At 43.7% G+C, this 14,094-nt stretch overlaps 2 long non-coding RNA genes across 2 annotated transcripts in view; both read left to right on the top strand.

Moving 5' to 3' along the window:
* Positions 1-3,812, top strand: part of LOC147575814 (uncharacterized) — a 43,645-nt gene extending 39,833 nt beyond the window's left edge. Inside the window, exon 3 of the long non-coding RNA XR_015241970.1 lies at positions 3,158-3,812. This is a non-coding gene — a long non-coding RNA (uncharacterized LOC147575814). The remainder of the gene's footprint in view (positions 1-3,157) is intronic.
* A 3,963-nt stretch (positions 3,813-7,775) lies between these two features.
* Positions 7,776-9,781, top strand: LOC147575813 (uncharacterized). Its single transcript, XR_015241971.1, has 3 exons — positions 7,776-7,950; positions 8,275-8,381; positions 8,832-9,781. It is a non-coding gene; the product is annotated as an uncharacterized LOC147575813 (long non-coding RNA).
* The last annotated feature ends 4,313 nt before the right edge of the window (positions 9,782-14,094 follow it).

The raw sequence follows: 14,094 nt of genomic DNA, 5'->3' as shown, positions 1-14,094 counted from the left end.
CCACTCGGACTGGTGTGAGGTGATATCTGAGTGTGGTTTTGATTTGTATTTCCCTGATGAGGAGCGACATTAAGCATCTTTTCATGTGCCTGTTGGCCATCTGGATTTCTTCTTTAGACAAGTGTCTATTCTTGTTTTCTGCCCATTTCCTCACTGGATTATTTGGTTTTTGAGTGTGGAGTTTACCATTTCTACTTTTTAAAGAGTAGTTTCTAGCCTTATGAAAGCTTAGATTTTCAGGTATGCATATGTCGCCTATAAAGACTAAAAGTAAAAAGCATCTTTAACCTCCTCTTGAAAAATACAAGGACCTTCAAGAACTTTAAAAATGACCAATACTCTTTCGATGTGAATTTTATATTGTCTAGAATTTTAATTCTACACTGCTTTTGACCTGTAAGTCTAGTATTATTAATGTTTCTTGTGTTATAAATGTACATTAGATTTACCGACGTATTCGTCAATTTCTTGGCTTGCCATTTTTCCTTATATGATAGGTCTTCCAGCTGCTGTCCCTTTGGAATTCACCTTGTTCCTTGAATCTGAAAATTGGTGTCTGTCCACTATCCTGGATACATTTTCATCTATAATTTAAAAAATATATATGATCTGTCCTCCTCATGCTGAGAGTCTGTTAAGACATTTGTCACACCCTATCATTGTAGGCTCTCTGTTTCCTGACTCCTTTTTCATGTTTTGTTTCCCTTTGTGGCACCAAGTTGCCTTGTAGAACATGTTTCTCACCTGTCTTCAAGTTCACTGAATTTCTCTTTAGCCATCTCTAATCTGCTGGCTAATCTGTCCATGGGGTTTTCATTGCACTGCTTGCTTTCTCATTTCAATTGTTCTTTTAAAAAAGTGTCTTCATACTCATTTTGTGTGATCTGTTGTTCCTAGCTCATATTTTCAAGATCCCTTTTAGGACTTTTTTTTTTTTTCTGTCTGTGGATCGTGCTGGCTCTCGCACATAGTGCTTTCTTTCCTTGTGGGTTTTGTGACTTGTGCCACGGACACCTTATTTCCTTGGACCATTATTCCCAAAAAGCCTTTGAGTCCTGGGATAGTGCTGAGTTCTTTCAAAGAGGACCCACATTTGCTTTTTGTAGTAGCCTGGATGTGATGCAAACATGGGACTACTTTATTTTTTTTTTTTACTTTTTAAAAAAATGTTTATTTATTTATTTTGAGAGAGAGAGAGAGAGTATGTGTGAGCAGAGGAGGGGCAGAGAGAGAGGGAGAGAGAGAATTCTAAGCAGGCTCCAGGCTCTGACCTACCAGTGCAGAGCCCAAGGCGGGGCTCGAACCCACAAACCATGAGATCATGATCTGAGCCAAAATCGAAAGTCAGATGCTTAACTAACTGAGCCACCCAGGGACCCCTACCTGGGACTACTTTCAATAAAATTATCTACAAGTGGTTTTTAGAGGCTACAGAGATCATCTGAATTGAGTCCCAACACTTGGACAATATCTCCTTTAGAGCTATGTATTCTCAGGGCAATGTTTGTTCTTTTCCCCAGCAGTTAAGTCTAGACAGGTAATTTCCTGGCTTTAACCGTCTGCAGTTAAGGTTTATTTCTGGTTCACCCTAACACAAGAAATTATGGCCCTCTGGGTTCCCGGTCTTATGCATCTATTCTGTATCAGATTCCTTACTTGGGATGGTCTCTAAGATTTCAATCTGGCCTCTCACACCTGTGTACGTATCCAAGCAGAACCTCACGTTTTCTACGTTTCAAGAGAAACCTTCTAAGTGAAAACTAGCTTTCCACTTGCTTACCTCCTAAGGTTTGTGCTTTTGCTTTGCTCTGAGTCTCTGTGGATTCCTTGCTTTGGTTCCATCCAATGATGCATTTAAAAGGCACGATTGTGGGGCGCCTGGGTGGCGCAGTCGGTTAAGCGTCCGACTTCAGCCAGGTCACGATCTCGCGGTCCGTGAGTTCGAGCCCCGCGTCAGGCTCTGGGCTGATGGCTCGGAGCCTGGAGCCTGTTTCCGATTCTGTGTCTCCCTCTCTCTCTGCCCCTCCCCCGTTCATGCTCTGTCTCTCTCTGTCCCAAAAATAAATAAACGTTGAAAAAAAAAATGAAAAAAAAAAAAAGGCACGATTGAATATGGTCACTTCAATCCGAAGGGTTGGACAGGGTGCCCAAACTGCCTTACTGCCGGAAGCTGAAGTTTGGCTTTTGGTTTTGACAGAAACTCTTTGGTGGCCCAGGGACTAAACACAAACAATCCTACCACGGCCCACAGGAAACTACTCATGCTCCATCTCTCCTCCATGACAGGTCCCTTAGATGAAAACCAAAGCAATAAATTACCAACTTATAATAAATCACTACTGGTGGCATTTCTGACAGGTTGTCTTGTCACAAGCGAAGGATATGCTTTTCTAAGTGAGGAAAGAGTGGGTGGCTCTTGTGCGAAGGTTGAGATAACCTGATACAACTCCTCCAGGGCAGTGATGAACTTTTCGGGACCATTTCAAAATTTTCCAAAGGGAATAATATCCAGGCTGATAACGAGCCCTCAAAGCAACCGCTTAGCTGCCCAGAATAGCTCAGAGCATTTTGGAGCCTGCAGTTTCTCTCTCTCTCCTGAGACTCGGTATTGCAGCCATTCACAACTTAAAGAGCATGATTTATTCATCCCCCAATATCATGAGAACCAAAATGGATTGAGTTCATTTGAAATGCAGATGTGTCTGCACTGTAATTACAAGTGCCCTTGTGATTTTTACCACGAAGCGCAGCCCTCAAGTGGAAATGAGAAAGATGTGGGCCACAACAGCAATGAAATATTTTGGCCCAAGACTGAAGCGAGTTTTAAAATACACACAAAGAGGGGCGCCTGGGTGGCTCAGTCGGTTAAGCGTCCAACTTCGGCTCAGGTCATGATCTCACAGTTCGTGAGTTCGAGCCCCGCGTCGGGTTCTGTGCTGACCGCTCGGAGCCTGGACCCTGTTTCGGATTCTGTGTCTCCCTCTCTCTGCCCCTCCCCTGTTCGTGCTCTGTCTCTCTCTGTCTCAAAAATAAATAAACGTTAAAAAAAATAATAAAATAAAATAAAATACACACAAAGAAGAGCGGGAAACACACGAGGAACAGACTTGGCTAACATAACTTTTTTTCCTTCCCTCTGATAAATACCTTGCTTTAGACCCCATGAAGGGACATTCGTGGTGACCACAGGCAGAGAAGGTAAAGGGGACATATTAATTATCCTGTGGACGGTGTCTTGTTCAAGAGACTGCAGAAAGCTGGTGAGCATTTCTGAAGGCTTCTCAGAGGCACAAAACTAGCTATGATTCACGGAAAATGGCATTTGCTTTAGCGAAAATGCCACACCTCCTTTTGAGAGACGTGAGCTACTTAAGTAAGACACGATTGAATCCTGAGGCACCCTCAAGACTCACATCCACATACAGATTACATCCCACGTTGTACCCTTGTCAGAGGCCATTTCTGAGACACACACACACACACACACACACACACACAAACCCACACGCAAAACACCATTTGTTAGAAATATCTTTAGGAGACCATGATAGCATCACTTTCCCCTGGGACCTTCCAGAGAGCAGTGGTTTAAATCTTAGTTTTACCCACCAGCTGTGCCACCTGGCACGAATTACCTAATTTTTCTCCTCATCAGTTCCCTCCTCTACACAATGGGCGAAATGATATCTACCCCATGTGATGCCAGAAGGCGGAATGCCTGTGAAAATAAAGTCTACACAAGTGTCAGTTGAGTTTACCATTGGGCACAAAGCATATTTATACAGCAGAATAGCAGAAATCCCAGGCACAGAGTGAACGGGCCCATGGTAGACCCCTCCTCCTCTTTCACTCTTGATCTTGTCGACAAGTTCTTTTACAAGTTACAGTGTCTAGGCTCCACCCTGACCAAGAGCGGGAGGGCAACAGCATTAAATGCCTTTGCTCAGTTGGGGTATTGAATTCTTGGATGGGCTGTTGCCTTTATGGCAGGGGACAGGTCCCCAAACCAGAAGTTCCTTCGGTTTCACGTGGCCTTCTTCTTTAGGGGAGCCTCTAATACGAATGTCCCTGGGTCGTGGGACAGGTAGATATTTGCTAGCAGGGACGACAAGGAGGAGAGTTCGCCATTGCGGGAAACTCTGTGATCAACTTTGCCCAAGAAAAACCTGAATTGGCCTGTGTACTGTGCCCCCTGTGAGAGTCAGGGAGGCCCCTACCCTATCCATGTCTGATACATTTGACCCCGGCCCCTTATCACGGTAATTAAACAGGGGGTGGAGGGCTGCCTTTCCCAAAGCCAGCCAAGTGATAAGCCAGCCTGTGACCTGTAGCTCGATCCCCCTTATGAATGGCACGTCAGTCCCGAACATTTGAAACGACCCTCCTATTCCCACGTTGTTCTCAGGAGAATTGTTTCTTCCAAGCAACTGCTGCCTGATCTTAGTTTGCTCTTGGAGTCTCAAACTATGTGCATTCTTTTTTTTTTCTTTTTTAATGTTTATTTTTGAGAGAGAGAGAGAGAGAGAGAGCATGTGCAAGAGTGGGGGAGGTGCAGAGATGGGGGAGGGATCCAAAGCAGGCTCTGGGCTGACAGCAGAAAGCTCCACGTGGGGATCGAACTCAAGAACTTCGAGGTCATGACCTGAGCTGACGTCGGATGCTTCACCGACTGAGCCACTGGGTGCCCTGTTGTGTACATTCTTTAAGACCTCTGGTCATGGTAGTCCAGTTTGCCTAACAACTCTGTTACTGTGCCCTGAGACATTGATATTTTGAGTGTGTAGGATCCATAATAGTGACATGTGAATTACCGATGCTTACAGTGTAACCGTTGATCAACCCCTGAAGATATTGTGACCTAGCGTCTTCTTAGGAAAAACTTGCCTGAAAAGTTTAAGCTGGAATGTCACTAGAACCACGGTTTAGAAAAAAACTACAGGCGGGGCGCCTGGGTGGCTCAGTCGGTTAAGCGTCCGACTTCGGCTCAGGTCATGATCTCGCGGTCCGTGAGTTCGAGCCCTGCGTCGGGCTCTGTGCTGACCGCTCAGAGCCTGGAGCCTGTTTCAGATTCTGTGTCTCCCTCTCTCTCTGACCCTCCCCCGTTCATGCTCTGTCTCTCTCTGTCTCAAAAATAAAATAAACGTTAAAAAAAAAAAAACTATAGGCTCTTTATATGTTTGGCACCTGCATTAGGAATTGTGTACAAATTCTTCATAATGTCTGTGCATTGACCCTCAGAACAACCAATAATTCTCAATTATGGGAGTGCCTGCGTGGCTCAGTCGGTTGAGCAGCCGACTCTTGATTTCAGCTCGGGTCATGATCCCAGGGTCTTGAGATTGAGCCCCATGTTGGGCCCATGATGAGCTGATGAGCATGGGGCCTGCTTGGAATTCTCTCTCTCTCTCTCTCTCTCTCTGTCTCTTTCCCCCGCTACCACTTTCTGTCTCAAATAAAAAAATAAATAAACATTTAAAAATTCTCAATTACGAAAGGAAAAAAGGATCTGAACGGACACCCAGGCACCACACCGAGCAAGGCATACAGGTGGCCAAAGAAAGCATGCGAAAAGCTTCTCAACATCACCTGTTGTTAAAGGTACTGCAGATTAAAACAACAATGAGATCCCACTACACACCCGTTAGAATAGCTCCAAGTCTGGAAAACTGGCAGGCCCACATCCCAGCGAGAATGAGGAACTCTCGTTCCTTGTTGACGGGGATGCGAACTTGGGTATAGCTGCTTTGAGAGACAGTGTGGTGGTTTCTTTCAGAGCTAAACGTACTTTGACCATGCAGTCCAACAATCTCGCTGCCAATTTACCCAAGTGAGTTGACAACTCACCACACAAAAACCCGTACACGAATGTTTATAGCGTCTTTATTCATAGTCACTAAAACTGGGGAGCAACCAATGCGTCCTTTAAGATAAATATACAGACTATATTATATCCGGACAATGCATAAAAAGCAATGAGCCACCAAGCCATGAAAAGGCATGGTGGAAACGTAAATGCATATCGCTAAGTGAAAGAAGTCAGTCTGAAAAGGTTACATCCAGGCATGCCTCGCCAAGCCCATATCAGATGGCAAACTTAGTTGATAAATGTTGTGCGTGTTCTGACGGCTCCCTCTCTCTCTCTGAGACACAATATTGAAATCAGGCCAAGTAATTCCCCTACAGTGGCCTCTAAGTGTTCAGGTGAAAGGCAGAGTCACACGTCTCTCACTGTACATCAAAAGCTAGAAATGATCAAGCTCAGTGAGGAAGCCTTGCCGAAAGCTGAGACAGGCCAAAACCAAAATCAAGAGTCGAACGCTCAACTGACTGAGCCACCCAGGTGCCCCCGGAATTGAACACTTATTTCAGTGAGTGGATGGGAGTTGATGGGAGCTAGGTTTCTCAGCGTTGGAGTAGAAAGTTACAGACAAGCAAGGGGCAGAGGCTGGATATATATATATATATATATATATATATATATATGATCTACATTATAAAATATACATATGATATATATAACTGTATCTTTATAGAGGTCTCTCTCTATTTCTATATGTGTGTGTGTATGTGAGATACATATAGCCTGTGTCAGAATCCCCCCCTTTTTTTTAAATTTATTTGAGAGAGAGAGAGAGAGAGAGAAAGACAGACAGAGACAGAGTGCGAGTGGGGGAGGGGCAGAGAGAGAGGGAGACACAGAATCCAAAGCAGGCTCCAGGCTCCGAGCTGTCAGCACAGAGACCGCCATGGGGCTTGAACTCGCGAACCATGAGATCATGACCTGAGCTCAAGTCGGACGCTTAACCGACTGAGCCACCCCGGCGGCCCCAGAATCCCCTTCTTTTTTTTTAAGGCTGAATAATATTCCATTCCGTTCCATTCATCTGTTGATGGACATTTGATTTATTTCTGCCTTTTGAGTGTGAATAATGCTGCTGTGAACTTTAGTCATTTTTATTTTTAATTTTTATTTTAATTTTTTTAGAGAGAGAGAGAGAGTACAAGCTGAGAAGAGGGGCAGAGGGAGAGAGAAAGGATCTTAGCAGGTTCCACACTCAACACAGAGCCCAACGTGAGGCTTGATCCCATGACCCTGGAATCATGACCTGAGCTGGAACCAACAGCCAGATGCTTCGTGAACTCAGTCACCAAGGAGCCCTAAACATTTTTAAATTGACAAATGTGGGGTACAAGGTAGAGAAATGTAGGACGCAGTATGTGGACGTTAGTGGGACAGGAGCTACTTGAATCCCCATGTAGAGAGAGGGCATCTCAGGCCAGACTGCACCAGTAATTTGGCAGAGAACTTGGCCCCTGACTCCCATGGCTGACAGAGACTTGGATTCCCGGTGAGTGAGCTGAAGGTCAGCTCTGGCTGGAACTTGTCCTTGTTAGCAGGGACTTGAAACGTGTTTCTCTCTGCATTTGAAGAGGCCGTGCAGAAATAGGGGTCTCCTAATTCTCGAGCTTTGGGGCCTATGCCCTTCCTGCAGAAGTTGTGTGTCCACGACGGTGGCTTTGTGTCCAGTGGGTCCTTAGGAAATTTGCCAAGTGATTCACTGAATGACTGATGTGTTCACCGAGTTAGTGAGGAAAATGACACACCCTGGGGTGGGGGGCAGGGTATGAATGTATGAATGTGTCAGATGGATTCCGTACTGGATGAAGATTAGCTGATACCCAAGAGAAGAAAAAGAAATATCTGATGGACCATACAGCATTCAGGGGACCCCTCTCCTCGTTACTGATATTTTCTATTTGCTACCAGCCTTCTTTGGAATGCCTTTTTGAGAAGGAGATGTCACATGTAGTTTTGATTCTTAGAACCTGACGGGGTCATAAGATGCCTTCTATGAGAACGAATACTGAGGCATCCGGTGGCAAGGAGTGAGGGTCTCCCCTGTAGGAAGCGTACAGAGAAGGATCTAACATTTATGGACTGGTTGCAAGGTGAGAGCCAATGGCTTGGTTCACAAGGACGGCTTTTTGCACTGGGTGTAGTTCGGGTGGAGGGTGGGGTGGGTGAAGTACCTTAGAAAGAAAAGTGAGAACATAAGTTTATGCACCCAATCTGATTTTTGAGAGAGCTTGGAGTTGGGCTTTGTTCTGGAGGCCAGGTGTGGCCTTGCCTCAGGGTGGGTGTGGCAAGGGTGGGCAGATGTGGATGGTTGTGGGAGGTACAGAGCTCAAGGGGCTCAGTGTGTTCTTTGGCTTGGCCCTTGGGTGAGTGACAAACAGATTGCAGAACATGTGCTCTCTCCCTCCTCTTGGCAGGTGGGTGTGTAGCCTGTGGGTTGGACCAATGTGGTCAAGAAAGTCCTGCAAATGGGCAGTGAGAGGCGATGGTGCCTCAGGGCCCGTTGGCAGCACCAGAGGCCAAGGTGAGTTGATAAACGTGAGGAATTTGCATACCAACGAGGCCAGGAGCATCACCAACTAGTTGGAAAGTATACTTTGGGAATGAAACGTTCATCGAGCCCAAATCCTTCCAGTTGTCAAGCAGTGGTAGAGTATCAGGAGAGACAGAGGAACGGCCTTTGCTCTTAATCAGTCTTGGTCATCTTATGATCCATAAGCCCCTCCCAGGAGCCCCAGCATTATTCCAGATAGATTCAGACTTTTCTTGACATCTAGGAATCGACCACATTGAATAGGTGTGTTCCACGTCTTATATCGATGGTTCGGAAATGCTAACAATCCCAGCCAACGTTGACGATCTAGTCACTTTTCCCTGTCCTTTCACTACTAGCCCAGTGCCACATACACTAAAAGCTGATGCCTGAACCGTCTTCTAAAAACGAATATCTGATTGTGTCTCTCTGCTCTTACAGCCTTTCATCAGCTTTCCCCGGCTCAGAAAATAAAGGCAAGTTCCTTGACATGGCTGGTGAGGTCTTGCCTGGTCTGGCCCCACCTCCTTCTCCAGCCTCACTGCCCAGCCGGGCCCCCTCGCCCTGTCTTTCAGGCTCTCGTATTTGCCAAGCTCTCGTCTGCCACAGGGACATTGCACATGCTAGGTTTCCTGCCTGGAATGATCTTCCTCTTTGTATCTAGTTAATTCTTACTCACCGTGACTCAAAGGTCACTTGCTCAAGGAAGCTTTTTCTGATCGCTCTGACCAATTTAAATACCCCCATTATGGGCTCTCAGGGAACCACGAGCACTTGCATTTAGAAACGATTGCAATTGTGTATTTATTTATGTATGTTTTTTATTGGTGTTTGTCTCTCTTCCAAACTGTTAGCTCCGTAAGGGTGGAAGCAATATTGCTTTTGCCCATCGTTGTATCTCAGTGCCTGTTATTCCCTCAACAAATATTTATCGAGCACCTGCAAACGTGACAGAAGCTGCTCTGGTGCTCAAGATGCTCGCATGAACAAAATGGAGGTCCCGCCCCCCATGGAGGGTGCTTTTTAGCACAGATTAGTCTACTAATATTAGCTTCATAAAATTCGTCAATAGTTACCATGTACTAGGGCACTTACTAAGTGCTTTTCATGAATTACCTCTCTTAATCCCCTCAAAATCTGATTTTTACCTTTTTTAAATTCCTCTTCTTTCAGCTGTTAAAAATGGAAACTTGAGTCTCTCAAGCCCCTCATTTCACGGCATATTATTGCTAGCAACCTGCTGGACTCTTCCTCGGTTCACGGATTGATTTTCCTTTATCCCCTATTTCTGCTCCTGTAATGCACCCTTCTATACCTGAAACAATTCCGGTGGATCTTTTTGCTTGAATGTATTTTTCAAAAATGAAGTTTGCCACTTTGATGTGTTTTTATTGACGTGTGATGAATTTTTAATTTCCACAAAATTTGTATGTTATATATTTCTTTTCCCCATTGGCACTGCTCTTAAGATATATCCATATTGTATCCATCTAATTCCCCAGTTCTAACTGCTGTCTAGTACACTGTAAAATGCATTTAATACACTGCACCCCTCCAGTTCTTAGAGATGAACAACCACATTTCCATCAACGTAATAAATGTGTGATTTACACAATGAACACACTCATACATTTATTTCTCCTTAGGTATGTAGAGACAAAATTAAACACCTGATGAGCGGCAGAACAAGAAGTTTCATGCAGCTACAATTTCTCACACCTAGAATTGGTGTGAATAGCAAATATTAATGATAGAAAACAAACTGAGGGTTGATGGAGGGAGGTGGGTGGGGGGTGGGCTAAATGGGTGATGGGTATTGAGGAGGGCACTGGTGATGAGCACTGGGTGTTGTATGTAAGTGATGAATCACTGGGTTCTATTCCTAAAACCAATATTTCATTGTATGTTAACTGGAATTTAAATAAACATTTGAAAAAAAATCATGTAAATATTACATACTAATTGTGGAAATGTAATGATAAAACTTTCTAAAACATTAAATGGTACCAATTGGACACGTTTAATAGATAAGGAATTAGAATGTTTGAACTGTGCTTACAACCAAAGAACAAAGGGGAGGCAATAGTATCCAAGTAGATTTGGCACTAGATCTTTACTATGCAAGTAGGGAATCCAGAATGTTTCTTAGTTTCAATGGAAGCCTCTTCCATGGGTCTACTGTTAATGGACACAAAGAGCATATAAAGTGCATCATATCTACCATAGCCCAAATCAGACAGGTTTGCTGCATTCTGGCCATGCAACAATATGTGGAGTTTCATGTAGAGTATTGAACATGACGACATCTGAGATTCTTTACCACTTTAAGATGTCCTTGTTTAACTTGTGAGTCTATAGGCTGACTGTTTCACTTGATATTGTGAAAAGAGATTGAAGACACAGCTGCTGCTCTCAAAGAACTCAAGGTCTAGTTAGGAGACAGACAATAAACACCTAATTAAATATGGCAGGATCTTTGCATTACCATGAAACCACACAGATCTTTATCAAAACACAGAAATGAGATTACTCAGGCCAGGAAAACAGAGTCAGGCTTCCTATGGAGGGTGATGCCTGGAAGGAGGGATAGCAAGTGTGTATGCAGACAAGGAGGAAGACATGCCCTGTGTCTGAAACTGTACATGCCAAAGTACACAGGTGCAGTAACAAATGATTTTATTTTATTGAAAAATAAAATAATACTCTTTCAATAGCATTTACAAAACCAAATATCTAGGAGTGAATTTAATGAAAGATAAGCAAGAATTTTACCCTGGAAACTGTAAGCATCTTTGAGAGTAATTAAAGAAGATATAAACAAGTGGAGAGATATACCATATTCATGGATTAGAAGAGTCAAGGTTTTAAAATATTAATTTGCTCTAAATTGATCTATAGTTCCAATGGAGTGTCTACCAAAATTACAGCAGGTTTGGGGGGAAGAAATAGAAAATTTAATCCTAAAATTTTTATGGAAATTCAGAGGAAGTGCCAGAAGTGCCAAAATTATCTTGACAAAGTGGAAGCGTGTGGAGGAACTTACACTACATGATTTCAAGACTTGCTATAAACCCAATAATCAAGCAGCATGCTATTGCATAGGAATAGACACGCAGGTCAATGGAGCAGAAGGGAGAGTCCAGAAATAGACCTATACTTTTGCAGTCAACTCATTTTAGACAAGGGCACCAAAATAATTTAGCGGTGACAGGAAAATCTTTCAACAGATAGTGCTGGAAATACTGAATATTCTTATGAGAAAAAAAAAAACAACGTCAACTCCTGTCTCACTGAACAAATAAAACAATAATTTGAGATGAATCAAAAGTCTATATGAGAAAAACAGAACCACAAATCTTCTAGAAGAAAAGAGAAGAGAAATTCTTTGCAACCTTCAGTTAGATGTAGAGTGTTGAGACAAGACACAAAAATGACAAACCATAACAAGAAAGTAACTGATGAAGTGGACTTCCTCACAATTAAAAATTCCTGCAAGTCAAAGTTACCATTTGGAAAACGAGCAGACAAACCACAGATAGGGAAAATCTATTTGCAGAGCATATATCCAGAATATATTATTAACAAATTAATTAATGGGAAGGTAAACAACTCAGTTTTTAAAAATTTTTTTTTTTCAACGTTTATTTATTTTTGGGACAGAGAGAGACAGAGCATGAATGGGGGAGGGGCAGAGAGAGAGGGAGACACAGAATCGGAAACAGGCTCCAGGCTCTGAGCCATCAGCCCAGAGCCTGACGCGGGGCTCGAACTCACAGACCGCGAGATCATGACCTGGCTGAAGCCGGACGCTTAACCGACTGCGCCACCCAGGCGCCCCTCAACTCAGTTTTTTAAATGGACAAAACATTGGACAGATGCTTCACAAAAGATGATACGGAAGTGGCCCGTAAGTACATGAGAATGTACTCAGATATACTCAGGTTATTAATTGTCAGAAAAATGCAAATTAAAAGCACAATGAGATACTGTTACACACCCACCAAGAATGGCAAAATTAAGACAACAACAACAATGACAATACCAAATGTTAGTGGGGGTGTGGAGAAGTTGGGACTCTTGTCTACAATGATGGAAGAGTCAAACAGTACAAGCAGTTTGGAGAACCATCTGGCAGTCTGTAATAAAGTTAAGCATACAGCTTCCCCATGACCCAGCAATTCCACTTCTAGGCATTTGCCCAAGAGAAATAAATGATTTTCCACAAAAAGGCTAGCATAAAAATATTCTTAAGGAGTCTTATTCATGATAATCTCAAACTGAAAACACCTCAAACGTCCATCAACAGAAAAGTCGATTTTTAAATGGTGCCATATTCACACAATGGAATACACCCAATAATATTTTCAATTCCATTCCATTTATGAAGTTTCAGAACAGACAAAACTCATCTGTGGAAATAGAGGTCAGAAAATGGTTGCCTCTGGGTTGGGGGATGGTTGATTGACTGGAGAGGGACACGAGAGACCTTTCTAGAACACTGGAAATGTTTGGTATCTTGCCCTGCATACGTTAATTGTCAAAACTCATTGAACTGATCCCTTAGGATTTTTAAATTTTATTGTATGTTAATTATATCAACAGGAAGGGAAAGAGGGAGGGAGGAAGGGGAGAGGGCAGGCATCCAGGCTGGCAGGCACAAGGTCTGCAGAGACTCTCGAGTGATTGCTTATGCCTAGAACGTTGGTGCCTTGCTGGGAATGGGTAAGAAGGGAACCCTGCCTCTGCTCACAAGGCCCAAGGTGAGTATGACCTTTCTCCCACTCGGGAAAGAGGAAGCCTGAATGATTCTGTGCAGCCGAATGACATTTGTGCCTTAGAAAGGTCACCTTGATGATAGGTGCTATCTGCTATGACCAGGCGGATGTTCCGGGACATAATCTGGAGATTCCAGCTGGTTACAGTGGTACAAGCGATGTTATTTTTAACTTCCCCAACAGGAGGGAAGAGCATTTATCTGGTTGCTAGGAGAATCGTGTTCTTAGCAGTTACATTGGTTCCTAATTTTAAGTCTTGGGGGAAAGAAAAGTCTTGGGGGAAACTAGAAAACTTTACGAGCCAGTACCGGTATGCCGTGCCAGGACCATGCACCTGCTAGAGTGTGGGCTATTTTTCTTTTAGTGTATTCATGAGTGACTGTCACCATAGCAACAGCGATGCTAGACAATGCTGGGTCATTAATGGAGAAATCCTGCTGGCTGGGTGGTGAAGGTCAGTACAGGAAGCCTTGTTCAGGACCAAAGGCAAGTGTTAGAACAGATGGGATACCCTGGTAGCTACCAGGGTAAGGGGGGCGGGGGGGAAGGTTGTAGGCAGAGGGTAATCTGACAGGTGCATAGGTTTACTAGCAGCCCATCAGGGTCATATTTCCTATGGAGCAAAATCTCAAATCCTCTTGGCATTGGGATAAACCTTAGTGTGGTTTCTTGGGTATAGTACATTTGTCCAGACTCAACTATAGAGAACAAACTGAGGGTTACCAGGAGGGAGGTGGGTGGGGGGATGGGTAAAGTAGGTGATGGGGGTGAAGGAGGGCACTTGTCTTGATGAGCACCAGGTGACGTATGGAAGTGTTGAATCCCTATATGTACCCCTGACATTAATATTACACTGTATGTTAACTCACGGGAATTTAAATAAATACTTAGAAACATAAAGTGCACGTTTGTCAAATCAAAGACCTCAT

Source organism: Puma concolor, chromosome D2 (genome assembly GCF_028749965.1).
Source record: "Puma concolor isolate L17-30 chromosome D2, mPumCon1.1.hap2, whole genome shotgun sequence".
Taxonomy (NCBI): domain Eukaryota; kingdom Metazoa; phylum Chordata; class Mammalia; order Carnivora; family Felidae; genus Puma; species Puma concolor.
Note: the sequence above shows the minus strand (reverse complement) of the source record. Positions and strands in the feature narration are given on the sequence as shown.